Source organism: Arachis hypogaea, chromosome 5 (assembly GCF_003086295.3).
Source record: "Arachis hypogaea cultivar Tifrunner chromosome 5, arahy.Tifrunner.gnm2.J5K5, whole genome shotgun sequence".
In the NCBI taxonomy this organism is placed as follows: domain Eukaryota; kingdom Viridiplantae; phylum Streptophyta; class Magnoliopsida; order Fabales; family Fabaceae; genus Arachis; species Arachis hypogaea.
In genome coordinates, this window is record NC_092040.1 from 16,845,282 (window position 1) to 16,859,105 (window position 13,824).

The following is a 13,824-nucleotide window of genomic DNA, read 5'->3' on the forward strand; positions in this document are numbered from 1 at the left end:
GTTAGTTAAGCGTAGGCTCAAAATTGGCTAACAATGGAGAGTAAAAGGTGGGCTATTTGGGTAAGTGGGCTAATGAAATAATGGCCTCAATCGTACAAATGCATGAATACAAGAAATAAATGGACATATAGAATCAAGCAAATCAAGGATCACAATCATAGAAAGAGAACAATTTCACATAGAATGGAAAATAAGTGGTTATAAAATGTAACCACATCAATAGGCTCAAATCTCACAAACTTGTGTTCTTAGCTCAATACATGCTTCACAAAGTATAAAATTCAAGCAGGTTACCTCAAAATATTTTTTTTTCAATCAATTGGGTTGGTGCCCTATAATTAAGTTTTCTTGGAAAATCTCAATATTTGACTAAGCATTGTTGTGATTGAAAAATTCAAAAATTTTCCTTAGTTTACCCTTTCCTTTTTCACTTAAAGCCAATTTCTTATGCGAAAAGGGTGACTAAGTTTTAACAATTCCAAACATGGTTTCTAATCACAACCACAAACTAAAAAGAAAGATATACAAAAGAAGATATGCAAAAATGTATAAAGAAAAATCCAACTAAAAGTATGGAATCTATCATCCAAAACATTTAAAAATCCAAAATAAGCAGTAAAGGTATCCAAAACGAACCAAAATAGTAAGGGTATCCAAAATAAACTCAAAATGCATCAAATATATACAAAGGTATGCAAAGTAAGATAACTAGGAAAGTGGCCAAAATGTTCACCGGTCCTCTAATGATGCTACCGGTGACCTCTCCACACTTAAGATCGAACATCGTCCTCGATGCTAAACCTGAGGATCCGGGAAAGGAACACCGGTAGGTGCTGACTCTGTCTGAGGCTGCAGAATCTCTATGTCTGGTGCAGCTGGAGGTGCGTCCTGCTGAAGTGGCTCCTCATGGGTGTCCTCCTCCTGATGCTCCTGCTCATCAGAGGCTGAAGAGTCTGGAAGTGGGGGTAACTCAGCGCCCAGGGAGATGAGTGCCTGATCCATCCGATCCAGTCGACGCTTGATGTGGCGCTTTTCGCGCTCTAAAAATCGAAATAGACGCTGAACCAGTAGATATGTGGGCTCAGGAGCTGAAGAAGGGACAATCGAAGAAGATGGGGCTACTGTAGAAGAGGATGGGGCTGCTGAAGGTCCAGCTGTCCCTACCACTGCTCTAGCCCTAGATCGGCATCTAGCCGGTGGCTTCTCGTGCACCCAACCACCCCAAGGAATAGTAACCTCCTTGTCATCGTCATCTGGGGGTGGTGGTGTCACATCATCAGCCAACCAGGGGACCTCAGCCAAGGCGGCCATACTGGTAACCAAGGTGGGAAACGGAAGTAGGCCATGAATATGTGCTCGCCACATACACTGCCGGATCAATCGAGGAAAATAAACCTCCTTGCCCTCCATAACACAACCAATCAAAAGTAGCATCTCCATAGGGATCTCAGAAAAGTGAGTGGTGGGTAAGACATAGTGGGCAAATATCATCTGCCAAGTCTTGGCCTCTCTAGTCAGATGAGCAAAGAGCATCCCTTTAGGCTTAGTGTTGGTCGCATCCATGACCCAAGTGGCATCCGGTAAACCAATCACACGCCTGAGCGCCTCATAGTCAAAGGTCATGCTGTGAATAGCTATCTCAGCCTGCTGATAAGCGCAGGTGCCATCAATAAGATGTCGGCATTGCAAGGCCTCCTCTATGGCTGACTCAGTGATCATAATCTCTCTACCCCTCACCTGAACTGAATCCAAAGTGGGACGGAAGAAGTTGCAATAGAATTCCTTAACCCAAGAAATGTTGATATCTCCCAAATCTCTATCAACAAAGTCAATACCCAACTCTAGGATGCGACTAGTAATGGCTCGTCTCACATCATTAGGTAGGAGTAATTTCTTCTCAGTATTCAGTTTCGTCGTCCGATACTTGGAAAGGCGAAGCTCACAGTAAAGATTGGGAAACTTGGTTGGATCGGTAGAAGGTAGCAACTGATTTTCCTTTTCCTCGTCATTCAATGGATTCTTAGCATAATTCTTGTAAATGGAGGGAATAGAGGGTGTAGAATGTTTTCTTTTCTTGGAGGTAGTGGCTATGGCTTTTCCTTTATCTGACATCCTGGAAAAGACAAATATGATAGCAATTAAACATGTAGCACATAGCAATTAATAGCAACTTCAAGATGTAAGATGAACGACAAGAAATCATGATGTGCATTGAAAACTTGGTGTGCAAATAAGCATAAGTGGAAACATAAACCAAGAAATCAATACATCCAACAATGTACACAATTCTTAAAGAATAGGCATATTCATCATCATAACTCAAAAGAATGGTTAATGAGTCGAGTAAAGAAAAATGAAGTGAGTAGGTTAAACAAGTTAGTGAGTAAGAGGTGAGATTGATAGTTAGTGTTATGATGAAAGAAAGCTTGCCTAACAAAAGGATTCACAAAATGCATACAATTAGGTGTAATTATTGATGATGAAAATGAAATTGCAACGGGGTGCAATGAATTGAAAGCAAATCATCAATGTCACGGTCACTAAGTTGCAATAGTTGGTATTGAAGATATTGAAATGCACTTTGTGTAACTAGAATGAGTAAAAAAATTAGGTGGAATGAAAAAAAAAGTTACACAAGTAGAATGTACCAATTATTACGGAAGAATGAACCATTTCCCAGAAAATAAGCAAGTTGATTTCAAATAATGAATGAAGCAGAATGCGAAGATATTTGATCAACTTAAAGGATGATGATATGGAAGGGTTCAAATCATATCATTGGGAACATGTGAATCATGGAAAAGACCAGCCCAGAGTTACCTCAAAATTGAACTCGCTGTATCTTGTAAAGCTAACTTTGAAAAGTACCAAGTTCAATTCTTAGATAACAAGTTGCTAAACAGGGGTTTTCGGAAATTCGGGCAGCATTCCGGCAGTAATTTGAATGTTCCCGGATAGCAACATAGCACAAATAGTATGATTACAACATCAATTAATCACAACAGCCATGAGATAGCATCCAGGTAGTAAAAATTGAATATAGAGCAAATCAAAATCAGCACTCATCAGACAAGAAATCAAACAGAGAATGAACACAAACAGAGCACTTATTAGGCCTAGAATCCTCTATCCAGACCTAGCTACCTAATAGCAGATATATCTATCTAACCTGGCATGCAGAAACTACATTCTAATTAACTAAAATTAATCAGTAGAGAAAATTAAAGGAAACAGAGTTGAGGCCAGTAACCTGGGGGCAGAGCAGAAAATGGAAATGGAACTGGGATGAACGAGGGTTGAATCAGCAGCAGAGTCGCCGCCTTAGAAGGTGGTGACGGCAGAAAGAATGAAAGGAAGTGAGGAGGGCCTCACGGCGGTGGAGCAGCAGACGCGCGCTGGTGGTGGGGGAGAGCAGAGGGGAGAGTGAGTGGGTGGGAGAGGCAGAGCGGTTGAGAGGGAGAGTGAGAGGGGAATGTGAATGGGGAAAGAGAGGGAGGGGCCGTCGAGTGCTTGTCGCCGGCGGTGATGGCGGAGGTGGTTCGGGCAGGGACGGGTGGTGTGCAGAGCGAGAGAATGGGAGATTGGACGTAAGAGAGAGATGATGGACGAAGGTTGCCGATAGTGGTGGTGGCCGTTGCTGCTATTGGAGGAGGTTGAACAGAGGTTGAAGGAGGAAAGAGGAAGAAGATGATGGGGGAAGAAGAGATGTGCGCGACTGCGCCACACCTTCGCGCATTAGGGTTATCCCCTTATTTTGAATTGGCGCGGGCGCGTACTGTGCGCGTCCGCGTACATTGATGAAATTAGGGACCTACGCGTGCGCGTACAACGCGCTCAAGCGTGGATAGGGAAACTATATAGGTGCGCGTGCGCGTACAGTGTGCGCACACGTACATTGAGTTGGGCTGAAAGCTTAGAGTGGGCTTGACGCACGCCCAACTCTCTAGACAACGGCCTGGAGTGGCGGCATCATATAGGTGACGCGCGCGCGGCAAGTGCGTGTCCGCGTACATTGGTAGTTTATCATAAAGCGCGCAAGCGCGATGCGTGCGCTCACGTCCTTTCCTCCTTTTGGCATATGGGCGCGCACGCGGCGAGTGCGCGTCCGCGCGAGATGAGTTGGGCTGGGGGCTTAAAGTTGGCCCAGATCCAGCGTAACTCTCTGGATAGTGGCTCAGAAGCTGCAGCACCAGATCGACGCGGACGCGGCAGGGGTGCATCTGCGTGCATTTCCTTAGAGCTGTATGGACGCGCACGCACGTAGTGCGCGTCAGCGTGGAATGAGTTGGGCTTGAGGCATAACGCTGGCCTAGGAGAGGCCCAACTCTCTGGAATATGGGTGATGATGCATCCGCTCATGGACGCGTGCGCGTACATCGTGCGCGCGCGTCTAACCCCTTTTTTTTTAGTTTGCCCAGGTGTTTCCTATAATGCTCACAACTCTTTATTCACTCAACTATCATCTAATTCACCAAAACATGCAAATTGATACTATTCATTTACTACTAACACAACATACATGTGACTATGCTAACAATCTAATTGTACAAACAAATCTATCTGAAATATACTTACAATGGCAACTCAAATCCCTTATTAAGCAAAATTAAAAGAGTACGGAAAGAGTTACCATGGTGGGGTGTCTCCCACCTAGCACTTTTATTTTAAGTCCTTAAGTTGGACATGTTGAGAAGCTTATTTGTCATGGTGGCTTGTGCTTGTACTCATCTTGGAACTCCCACCAATGCTTGGTTCTCCATTGTGCCCCAAGATTTCTCATGGATTGAGCCAAGTGTTGATGGAGTTCTTCACAAGCTTGGGGCTCCCTAAGTTGATCCTCTTCTTGTGATCCGGGATCCCACACTTTGTCTTCACACCCGTCTTGAAGTTGATCATCATTATTGGTCCATCCGGGTGGTGAGTAAGGTGAATTCTCTATATAGTGGCAACCAATCCTCCTAGACCCATCTATTTGAGTACTACTCCAACCTTTATATCTCATGTTTGATGCATCAACCATAATGAGCCTTGATTTGCAACGTCACCCACGAAACATCTTTCGCTTACGCTTCATCCCACAAAGCATCCTAAGTTGACCATCCTTTTCAAGCAAGCCATACTCAAGTGGGACAATAAAGCTAATAGAAATGAATTTTACCCACTCAAGTGAAGGAGTAGATGACAACCTAGGCAAAGATGCTTCCAACGATCTTGACAAAGCGTATTCCACTCCCATCCTTCTATTTCTAAGGACTTCCACCTCTTCACTAGATTTCTCTAATTCAATCCTTTGTTCATTAATACTATCTAAGCCTTTTCCCTTATTCAAACTATAATTGGGAGGGTGGAAGAAGTTTACCTCCACAACATTTTCAGATACACCGGGAGAAGGTTCTTCAAGTTCAAAGGATTCTCCACCACTAGGACTTGATGCTTGCTCTTCATTGCCATGGGAACTCAAATCTTGCTCTATCCCAACCAAGTCTTCATATGGAATATGCCTTGGAAGGTGTGCACTTTCCTCCCCAGCATTAATTTCAATCATCTTAGAGGGGTTTTCTTCAACTCTATGTTCCCATTGGAGGCTCCGCATCTCCCAAGTCTTCTACCGCTTCTTTCTTGTCTTCAACAATTAAAGCTTCCTCCAATTGTTCCAATACAAAGCAACTTCCTTCCTTTCCCACCGGTGTTTCTAATCTCTCCTTCATGCTATGTTCTTCATTCAATTCTCCACATGTAGCCATGGGAGTTCCTTGAGTGTTCAAGCATTGGAAGGTTAATTGATTTGTTACCGCATCCAGGGCGGCCATGAAATTTTGCACATCCCTTTTCATCTCTTCTTGCCCTTGAACAAGAACACCAAGGGTTTCATCCATTAGAGGTTGGGGTGGGTGGAAGGGTTCATCATTTTGGGGGGAAGGGTTCATAGTAGGAAGATGGTTCTTCTTGGTAGAGTTATGGTGGTTCTATGTTTTCCACTCTTTCCACTTGTTGCACAACACACTCCATGGTTGCTTGAAATTGATTCAATGCTTCCTTGAGACGATCCCTTGACTCTTGTTCCTCTTGGATAATATGATTAGGGTCATGTGACTCTTGGATCAATGGATATGAGTATTCTTCCATGAGAGGTTGTGGTGGAAAGTAGTATTCATCTTGTGGTTGGAAATTTTCATATATTGGAGGTGGTTCATCTTGGTAATAATATGGAAGGGGTGGCTCTTGAAAATATTGATGTTGGAGTGGTGGTGGCTCTATGTGTGGTTCATATGGCTCATATGGTTGTTGGTAGGATGGATATGGATTAGGGTCATATGAAGGTGGTTGGTGAAGAGAGGCTTGCGAGTATGGTTGAGGGCTACGTTGAGGATATGGTTCATAGGCATATGGTGGTGGTTCTTGAAAGTCACAAGGTGATTCACCATAGCCATTGGATTGGTATGTATCAAAGTATGGCTCTTCCTCATAGTGCATTGGTGGAGGTTGTTGCCATGAAGATTGATCATATGCATATGGCTCCTCCCACCTTTGATTGTTCCATCCTTGATACATCTCTTCATTGAAGCTCTCATTTCCTACAACATAATTAGAACCAAACTCATAGCCAAAGTGAGAATTCATGGTAGCAAGAGAAGGCAAAAACAAAAAATAGTAACAAATAAAGAGAACAAACTAAAAACTAACAAAGAAGCAAAAAGCAAACATATTCACAATATTCACATATATACAATAACCAATAACATAACACCATTGCAACTCCCCGGCAACGGCGCCATTTTGATGATTAGATTTTTGACGGTTTAGAATTCACAAATGAAATCTCGTTGCAATATAGTTTCTAAACCAACAATAGTCCTTTCATACAAAAAGTTGTTTGTCACTAAAACAAACCCCTAAAATTTATAAACCGAAGTATTGAACCTCGGGTCGTTCTCCCTAGGAATTGTAATGAAGTGTCTTGTTATTGGTTGGGAGTTATATTTGGGGTTTTTAAGATTTTAGACAAGAAATATAAATGGCAAAGAAAATAAACTAACAACTAGCAAAGCTCTTGGCAAGATATGAGAACTAGAAGTCCTATCCTAGTTATCCTCCTCAATTGTGATAACAAATTGTCCATTGCTCCCACTTAGTTAACCTCTAACCATGGAGGGAAGTCAAGTGGATGAACCAATTTGATTCCTCAAGTCTTAATCAACTCCTAAAGGAATGACTAGCTTTAGAGACATTCAAATCAATTAGCAACTTCTAAATATCAATCAACAAAGGAGTTAGATAACTCAAGAGTCACTAATCACTCTACCTAGGCCAAGAGGAATAAAATCTACACTAAAATCCAACCAAGCATTTCATCAAACACTTGGAAGGCACAAAAGAAAAGCATAGTAAATCAACAACAAGAATGAAATCTAACAACAATTATTGCAAAGAATTAACAACAACAATTCAAGGAAATCACAATTATCATGAATTACCTTAAATTGCATTATTGAAAGAAAACAAAGGAACAACAATCTATCCATAACAAGGTGAAGAATTATAAGAAGTAAAGTACATAACTAGAGAGAGGAAGATGAGAAGAGTAAGGATTGATAGAGGAAAAGTGAATCAAAGCATGAATTAAACCTAGATCTAAGAAGAGAGATTAACCTAAACCTAATCGTAATTCTAGAGAGAAGTGAGAGCTTCTCTCTTTAAAACTAACTAATCCTAATCCTAATGATGCTAAAAATGATTCCCCAGATTTCCAAGATTTCCAAGATTGTCTTCCCCTTCAATCCTTGATCATTTTATTCCTTTCTATCAGCAATTGGCGCCAAAATGGGTTCAGAAACCCTTCCAAATCGCCAAGCACGTGTTGCTTTAATGAAGTCATGTGCGAACTGCGGCGCGTGCGCACACGGTACGGTGCACGCCCCTGGCCGATTCTGCAATGCCTGCGCGAGCGCCTTGTTTGCGTGCGCGTGCTTGGCTGATTTTACTTCTTTGACTTTTCATGCTTCTCTCCACTTGTATGCTTCCTTCCTTGCTCCCTTTAATCCATGCCTAGCTTATTTCAACCCTGGAATTACTAGCAAACACATCAAGGTATCTTATGGAATCAAAGAGGAATTAGAATTCATCAAAATAAGGCTTAAAAAAGCATGTTTTTACACTTAAGCACAAATACGGGAGAGATTACAAAACCATGCTAATTCATAGGTTAAATGCGAGAAAAGGTCGTCAAAATACCCTAAATTCAATACAAGATAAACCGTCAAATTGGGGTTTATCAACCGCCCCTGAAATTTGGGATGAAAGTTGTGCTATTGCAGCCTCCATCCTCTCAAAGTTGCTATTGATTTCGCATGATTGCATAGTTGAGGATGGTGTGTCTTGATTGAGGTTGTTGTGTATGGGTTGGTTGTTATGGTATGAGTGGTTTTGTGAGTTATGGTAAGGTCTATGGTTCCCTGCTTGATGGTTGGGGTTGTGGGTTTGTTGATTCGATGGATAAGGCTTGTTGTGGTCCTAGTTGTGGTTTTGTTGATTTTCCCACCCAAAGTTTGGGTGATTTTTCCAACCTGGGTTGTATGTCTTAGAGTGTGGGTCATATGGTGTTCTGGATGAATTGTGCACATAATTAACTTGTTCCCAGTCACCTTCAGATTTTGATGCATTTCCTTCTTGCTGAGGAGTTTGGTCTTGAATAACTGAGGCTTGGTTGGCCTCCATCCTCTTGGTTAGGATTGCTATTTGTGCTGCAATTGCCTTGTTCTGAGATAACAAAGCATCTACAAAGTTGAGTTCTAGCACTCCCTTCTTCTGAGTCCTTTCTGAGGCATAGAAATACTCATTTTCAGCTACAGTTTCAATGACATCTATGACCTCATCAATGGTTTTCTTTTTGTTGAGTGAGCCTCCTGAAGAATGGTCCACTGCTTTCTTTGCTTCATAGGACAGTCCCTCATAAAAGATATGTAGTTGTACCCATTCATTGAACATTTCTAGTGGGCATCTTCTTGTCAGATCTTTGAATCTCTCCCAGGCTTTATAGAGTGTTTTTCCATCTTATTGTTTGAAAGTTTGCACCTCAGCTCTCAGCCTATTGATTCTTTGTGGAGGGTAAAATCTTGAAAGGAATCTATTCACGACCTCTTCCCATGTAGTTAGGCTGTCCTTGGGGAATGATTCCAACCACTTTGCTGCCTTATCTCTGAGTGAGAAAGGAAACAAGAGTAGTTTGTAGATGTCGGGGTGTACCCCGTTGGACTTTACAATATCGCATATCCTCAAGAATGTGCTGAGATGTTGATTAGGATCTTCTTGGGCACTTCCTCCATATGAGCAATTATTCTGAACAAGTGTAATGATCTGAGGCTTCAGCTCAAAATTATTGGCATGAATTGTTGACTTTAGGATGCTGCTGCCACAGTTCCCTGGATTTGGGTTGATGTAAGAGCCTAAGACTCTCCTTTCTTGCCCATCATGATTGACTGGGCCTCCCCTGGCATGGTTATGAACTTCCTCCTCATGATGATTCTCCATATTCTCCTCCATGTTTGTCTCAAAATACTCTTCCTCTTCCTCAGCACCAACGGCTCTCTTCCCTCTTGCTTCCCTCCTTAATCTAAAGAAGGTTCTCTCAGGTTCAGAATCAAAGGAAGTTGAAGCTCTGCTTCTCCTACCTGTCATACAACCAATCAAGACAAAAAGACACAAGAAAGAAAGTGGGTGAATGAATTACTTTGTTATAGTGGTTGTTAGTCTGAGTGGTGTAATTGATTAAACAGTTAGAAGAGTAGGAATAGGGATAAACAAGGAAGAAGGAAATAGAGCTCAAAATAATAAAAAAATAAAAAATGCTAAATGAAGGGAATTAAAATAACAAGGAAATTAAATTGCTTAATCTAGCTCTCCAATCAATTTAATCACTGTCAAATTTAAGCCAATCCCCGGCAACGGCACCATAAAACTTGATGAATCTCATTCACTACCCCCTTTTAAAAATTTAGTGAACGAGTTCTTTTGGCAAGCGCACCAAAATTATCGCCAAGTAATAACCCACAGTGGAGTGGGATCATATAAACAGAGATTGGTAAACCCAAGCAGTTTTAATTGATCGATGAATTAGTCAAGCGGATCAATAATAGTGTGAAGTGCAGAATTGTAAATGGCATAAATGTAAGTGACTAGAATGTAAAGAAAAACAGTAAAGTGCAGGAATGGAAATTGCAGAATGTAAATTGCTGAATCATAAATGACTTGAATGTAAATGGGAATGGGAGAATTGCTGAAAGTAAAATGAAGCTATAAAGAAATGGATAGATAAGAATGGGGGAATTCATTGAGATTGGGAGATATTGCCTCTTTGGATCAAATCTAGCTTAGATCTTCTTCAATCATGCAACTCACTGACCTCTTGACAATCATGATTGATTGAGCCCCAATCCCTTGGTGACTCAATCTCTCAGATCTTGATCAATAGCCAATTTCTTGGTCTAATTGCTCATAAAGAGAGATATGCTTGGTCCCTGATTATACCACACACCTTTGTAGATCCAGGTAGAGGGAGGATTATATGTCACGTATCCCATCACCAAATCCCATAATCTACTCAAATGTGAGAAGGGATTTCAAGCATAGTTTCATGTTTCCTTTCCCAAGGTTCCCATGAAACCCAATTGTATTCAATCTCTTTCCCAAGATAATTGAACACTAAGCATTAAGAACGAAATTCCTTCTAGCAAATCAAAGAGAAGATGAAGAGAAGAAGAATTTCACTATTATCAATCCATCAAGTACAACAGAGCTCCCTCTCTCAATGAGAGGGAAGTTAGCTACTCAGAGCTTAGAAAGTACTCAAAAGTGGAATGTAAAAGTGAATCTAGAACTAACTGCTTAACCCCTTCTTCAGTACTCTTTTAGGGTATATATACTACTCCTAGTAAAATAAAAGAATTACAAAAGTGAAAAGGAAAATTACATTTTAGAGGGAAAGAAAGAACTCAATAAACATGACCCCTTAGCTGGCGTGTGGCTGGCGCTTCTCAGGCGTGTCACGTGCCTTTCAAATTGGCTTGGCGTGCCACGCTCAATCCCTCAAGTGGCACGCTCGTCCCTCTTTCAACCTTGGCGTGCCACGCCTTCGAACTCAAGTGGCACGCCGAAGTGGAATTCTTGTGTTGGCGTGCCACGCCTTCGAGCTCAAGTGGCATGCCCTTTGATTTCTCCACTTTCCTTGCTTCTGGAAAATTGAACTGGCGTGCCACGCCCTTGTTAGGTGAATGATCCCTCTGCCTGGCGTGCCACGCCATGAACTCAAGTGGCACGCCCCAATGCTTCTCTGCCTCTGGATGACACTAGCGTGCCAGGCCTTGTTGCTCAAGTGGCACGCCTAAGTGAGGAATAGTAAATGGCGTGCCACGCCTTCGAGCTCAAGTGGCACGCCCCATGTAATTGGCCTCTTCCACCCTCTTTGGAGAGTTATACCAGCGTGCCACGCCCATGATCTTGTCTTGTTCTAGGGGTTGGCGTGCCACGCCTTGACCTTCAACTGTCATGCCAAAGTGACTTTTTGGAACTGTCGTGCCACACCTTTGATACCAAGTGGCACGCCCAGTTCTTGCTTGTGTTGTCTCGTGCATTGGCGTGCCACGCCCGGTTGCTTAAGTGGCACGCCTAAGTGAGGTTGAGAGGTTGGCGTGCCACGCCTTCGACTTAAAGTGGCACGCCAATGTATTTGTTCACTCTTCAAGCTTGGCATGCCACGCCTGGGTCTTCAAGTGGCACGCCCATAGTAGTTGATGGATCCGGCGTGCCACACCCAGCCTGGCGTGCCACGTCCTTCTTGTGTTTCCTCTTTTTGCTCTCTAGAATCTATTACTAGCGTGCCATGCCCAGTCCCTGGCGCGCCACGCCTACATGCATGCTTGGATCTACCTTCTGGAATTTAGTACTGGCGTGCCACGCTTAGTTCCTGGCGTGCCACGCCAGTGCATTTTTGTGGCGTTTTCCCTCAAGTGGCACATCAATTTCACACGCCCAGCTTCTTGCTTGTCTTCTACCCATTTTTTATACCTTTTTCACCTGCAATTCAGCACAACTCATCTCAAAGTAGTGTACCATAATATTCATCAAATAATGCATGAATTGTACTAATCAAATGAGATTTGTGCTCTTTTATGGTCTTCTTTATAAAAGAAAGAAGGGTAGATGATGCAAGTCATCAGTACCTCAAAGATTCCCAGTTTCTCCATTACAGAGAGTGGCATGAGGTTTATGCCTGACCCCAGGTCACACGGAGCCTTCTCAAAGGTCATGGTACCTATGGTACAAGGTATTAAGAGTTTTTCGGGATCCTGTTTCTTCTGAGGTAATGTCTCTCTAATCAAGTCATTCAATTCATTGGTGAGCAAAGGGGGTTCATCCTCCTAAGTCTCATTACCAAATAACTTGACATTCAGCTTCATGATTGCTCCAAGGTACTTAACAACTTGCTCTTCAGTAATATCTTCATCCTCTTCAGAGAAAGAATACTCATCAGAGCTCATGAATGGCAGAAGTAGGTTTAATGGAATCTCTATGGTCTCTGTATGAGCCTCAGATTCCCTTGGTTCCTCAAAAGGGAACTTCTTTTCATTCAGAGGACATCCCATGAGGTTTTCCTCACTGGGAATCACGTCCTCCTCACTCTCTCCAGGTTTGGCCATGTTGGTCATGGTTATGGCCTTGCACTCTCTCTTGGGATTTTCTTCTGTATTGCTTAGGAGAGTGCTAGGAGGAGTTTCAGTAACCTTTTTACTCAGCTGACCCACTTGTGCCTACAAATTTCTAATGGAGGATCTTGTTTCATTCATGAAACTTAGTGTGGTATTAGATAGATTAGAGACTATGGTTCCTAAGCCAGAACGACTCTGCTTAGAGTTCTCTGTCTGTTGCTAAGAAGATGATGGAAAAGGCTTGCTATTGCGAAACCTATTTCTTCCACCATTATTATTGTTGAAGCCTTGTTGAGGCTTCTGTTGGTCCTTCCATGATAGATTTTGATGATTTCTCCATGAAGGATTATAGGTGTTTCCATAGGGTTCTCCTATGTAATTCACCTCTTCCATTGCAGGATTCTCAGGATCACAAGCTTCTTCTTCAGAAGATGCTTCTTTATTACTGCTGGATGCAGCTTGTAATACAGTTAGATTCTAAGAAATCATATTGACTTGCTTAGTCAATAATTTGTTCTGAGCCAATATGGCATTCAGAGTATCAATCTCAAGAACTCCTTTCTTTTGAGTCACCCCATTATTCACAGGATTTCTCTCAGAAGTGTACATGAACTGGTTATTTGCAACCATTTCAATGAGTTCCTGTGCTTCTACAGGCATTTTCAGATGAAGAGATCCACCAGCAGAGTGGTCCAATGACATCTTGGATCACTCAGACAGACCATCATAGAATATACATATGATGCTCTATTCTGGAAACATGTCAGAAGGAAACCTTTTGGTTAATTGCTTGTATCTTTCCCAAGCTTCATAGAGGGATTCACCTTCCTTTTGTCTGAAGGTTTGGACATCCACTCTGAGCTTACTCATCTTTTGAGGTAGAAAGAATTTGGTCAAGAAAGCATTGACCAGCTTGTCCCAAGAGTTCATGATTTCTCTAGGTTGTGAGTCCAACCATGTTCTAGCTCTGTCTTTTACAGCAAAAGGGAAAAGCATAAGTCTGTAGACTTCAGGATCAACCCCATTGGTCTTAATAGTACCACAGATCTGCAAGAATTTAGACAAGAATTTATGAGGATCTTCTTATGGAAGTCCATGAAACTTGCAGTTCTGCTGCATTAGA

At 42.2% G+C, this 13,824-nt stretch overlaps 1 non-coding gene across 1 annotated transcript; it reads left to right on the top strand.

Annotated features, from left to right (window-relative positions):
- The first annotated feature begins 13,461 nt into the window (after positions 1-13,461).
- On the top strand, positions 13,462-13,565 carry LOC112804271 (small nucleolar RNA R71). Its single transcript, XR_003202886.1, has one exon. It is a non-coding gene; the product is annotated as a small nucleolar RNA R71 (small nucleolar RNA).
- The last annotated feature ends 259 nt before the right edge of the window (positions 13,566-13,824 follow it).